The sequence below is a fragment of the Pinus tabuliformis genome, chromosome 8 (genome assembly GCF_031772625.1).
Source record: "Pinus tabuliformis cultivar Carrire ecotype Pingquan chromosome 8, CPIR1, whole genome shotgun sequence".
In the NCBI taxonomy this organism is placed as follows: Eukaryota; Viridiplantae; Streptophyta; class Pinopsida; order Pinales; family Pinaceae; genus Pinus; species Pinus tabuliformis.
The window spans coordinates 360,600,009-360,603,945 of NC_142294.1; positions in this window are offsets into that span (position 1 = coordinate 360,600,009).

Below are 3,937 nucleotides of genomic sequence, written 5' to 3' on the forward strand. Positions count from 1 at the left end.
TTTGCAATGCTCAGTGAAGTGATTGGGACCTCTGCATACCTGCAATATTGTGGGCTTATCGAACCACATGCAAGAAGTTGATGGGACCAACCCCTTTTAGGCCCCTCTATGGTGTGGAAGCCGTAATTTCTATGGAATAAATCATGCCTAGTCTATGAATAGCAGCACTCACAATTATGACGGATCGCAGAGCCCTGGAAGAGAGGCTCGCGCAACTGATGAGCTCAAAGAAGAAATATTTTTGGCTGGATTTCATCGGCATGTCCAAAAGCAGTGAGAAAAGGCATGGCATGATTGACACATCAAGTTCTACACATTTAAGGTAAATGATCTGGTTCTATTGTATGATAGTAAGTTTGATAAATTCCCTGGAAAATTTAGGATGCACTAGTTAGGGCCTTATGTTATTAAGGAGATTACTGATGGAGGAGAGGTACAGTTGGTTAGTTTAAATGGAGAACCCTTCCCAGGAATGGTGAATTGTAGTCGCTTGAAGCCATACATCGATAGTCCAGCCATGTGACTAGATGAAAGTAGCACAATATTTTTTCTCCAGGTAACTGAAAGGAGGCACGAGACTATAAACTACACTGCCCAAGTTGGGGAGCTGCACGGTTGGAAGATGGTGCAAAGCAAGGACGTGTTACCGGGTCCATGACAGTGTGGAGGGAGTTGTACTACTGAGGGAGAAATCCCGCAGGTCGGCTGGAAAGTGACCGTTAAAGTCACTGTTCATGAAAAGATGGTAGAAGTGAGGCCAAATGGAATGAGCGATCGAAATTTAAGACGAAATTTATGGCTTAGACCCTTGAAAATCTACCTCCAATCCGGCATTAATGAACCGATTTTTGGGGGAACGGTCAGATTTGAATTCAAATATCCCTATAAATTACAAGTGGCTATGCAAAAAGAAACACTTCGCATTTTAAGTATTCAGTTGTTGAGCTCTCAGACGCCTATGGACGTAGAGTTTTTTTAAGCTCTCAAACAGACTCCTGCATTTGCGAACTTGCCCAAGACGTCGCAAGTACTGATAAAGAGTGTTATTTCATCACCCCCAGAAGTTATCAATACACAGTGAGTGGTAGAAGAGTGTTGGTATCTACAAGTGACACAACAACTGCTTCAGACTGACACCGTAGGGGCAGTAGCTGAGAAGATAGTTGAAGATGTGAAGCAGACAGTAGTTCAGTGCACAGCCGAAGTTGCGATCATTAGGGTCAAGCTGGATAGGCTTCGCACAAAGATCTCTCTGCCTACTAAGTAACTCGAGGGTGAGTCATGGTGCTTGTGTTGGGGGCCTGTTGGGAACGGGATCCCCCAAGGGCAATTTTGGGGATAAAATCCCATGTTTAAGTCAAGTTTTTGTAATATTATTGTAAAGACTCTGCATTTTGTGGTCGTGGAGTGCGAATTTATTATTTGTAACAAAGGTTAGTCCACCTTTAGTTTTGTAAAGTAAAGTCAGCTGTAAGAGATCTACCCATAGTCAATAGACCATGGGATTGTATAAAAATAGCTAAGCTCTAAGTCACTAGAGGCATCCATCGATGGAAGAAGTAAGAGAGTCATAGCTTTAGAACAAGAAGTCTATGTCTTGGGTCGTAGCATAGGTAGAGGCTCTACAGCTGAGTGCGTAGAGGCCTAGGTTAGAAGTCTGTAGTTGAGCGTGCGGACCCCTGCAGCTGTATGCACAGGGTAAATAGAGTCTGTAACACTTGGAAGATATTAAGAAAAGGAGTTATTCTACAAAATCATTGTATTTGTTTTGTTGATGGGTTTGGATATTTTGTGTATGAATTTCCTTTGTTATGCTTCTATGTTGCGCGAATGAATATAGTTACATTGAATAATTAAATGCAATTACGAATATCTGATTACGCGGTGATCAACTTAAGTATTTGGAAAAATAAGAAAATCACTTAGGGTAAGTGAGGAATCTATACGGCGCGCTTCCATAGAAGCGTAAAAGTACCTGAGCCCCAGGTTAGGGCTGCACGAAGGTTGATCGTATACTTTCGCGAAGGTATTGAAAGGCGGGATAGAGGGTTTGTCTTTCAAGCCCTAAATCGAGATCACATGTGCATAGGCAGGGATAGAAGAGATCAATGACATCACAACCATCTTAGGGTGCGGAAATTTGGTTCCAACATCCCCCCATACTACCTCGGGTGAGACTTTGGTTCACACTCTGCAGGCTAATGCCGGAAGGGCCAGTAGTGTAGGGATTTGTTTGGCTAAATAACACTGAACCTGGGTTAGGCACCCTCAAGCCAACACACTATAGGAGATCAAGGCAGCAATATTCAGAATACCACAGGATCCTCTAGAATTGATTCAACTAGAATGGAGCACCCAGCTGCGCCATGCACTGGAGTGGTATAATGTGACTGCTGAAGAAGAAGATGAGGATCCAGGGAACATTAATATCCCAGAGGTAGAAGGCCATGTGAAGTTGAAGGACCGGAGCTAGAGAATCTAGATATAACCACACCATTGAAAAATAGTGAAATAAACATTGGCATAGAAGTGGAGCCAAATTTTGGGAAGATTGGGGACTATTGGGATAATTCCAAAGTAGATAAGGTTGTTGAATTTCTCTGCGAATATCAGGATTTTTTTCCTACCAAATTTTTTGACCTGAATGGTATTATAGGAGACCTAGGCATAATGAAGATTACCTTAAAGCTGGACGTGAAGCTGATTAAGCAGAGGCCATATCACATTAACCCCAAGTATAAGGAAAAGTTACCCTTGGAGTTAGATAAGATGCTTGAGGTAGGAATTATTGAACCAGTGGAGGTGTTTGATTAGGTAAGCCAAATGGTAGTCCAAGAGAAGAAGCAAAAGGGAGGGATATAAATTTGAGTAGATCTCAAGAAGCTCAATGATGTTTGCGTTCATCATCCTTTTCCGATGCCATTTACAGAAGAAGTATTGGATAATGTTGGAGGACAACAATCATATTCATTCTTGATGGGTTATCTGGATACCATCAGATTAGGATCACTCCAAAAGGCAGGAGCAAGACAACATTCATGATAGAAAGGGGATGCTTCCAGTATACAATAATGCCTTTTGGACTTAAGAATGTGGCAGTGATCTTCTCGCGTGTAGTCATCATGATGTTCAAAGAGTTCATTCACAAATTTTTGGAGGTATATTTTGATGACTGAACAATGTTTGTGCTAGTAAAGCACCATGTAGCCAGTTTATATGTGATGTTCGATACATGCCAAAGGTATCATATCATGTTAAACCTAAATAAATGCTTATTGTGCATCCACTTTGAAATTTTGTTGGGTCATGTGGTGTGCAAGAAAGGATTAATGGTGGACCCTACTAAGATCGCGGTTATAGTCAATTTGGAAGCACCACAGAGTGTTAAAAAGTTGTGCATAACACTAGGCCATAGTGGGTACTATCAAAAGTTCATCAAGGGTTATGGTCAAATTACCGTGCCTATGGAAAAGCTACTAAAGAAGGACACTACATTCTGTTGGGATGAAGAATGTTAGCAGGGTCTAGATGTATTGAAGGAGAAAATGGTCACTGTGCCGATCGTAGTCTTATCGAATTCGAGGAAGGAATTTCATGTGTACGTGGATGCCTTATGTATTGCGCTAGGAGTAGTGCTGACACAGGCCGTTGAAGGAGAATTGGATCACCCTATAGCATTTGCAAGTAGGAAGTTGTCTATGGCTGAAAAGAATTACTCAACAACAGAGAGCGAAGGGTTGGCTATGGTGTACACGCTCTAGAAGTTCAGACATTCCCTACTAGGTGGAAATTTCAAGATGTACATAGACCATTCTAAATTGAAATATCTAGTTAATAAGCCTATGTTATGGGGGGAAATATGTAGATGGTTGCTATTGTTTCAAGAGTACGATTTCAAGGTGTTTGTGAAGCCAGCAACATTTAATGCAGGGCCAGA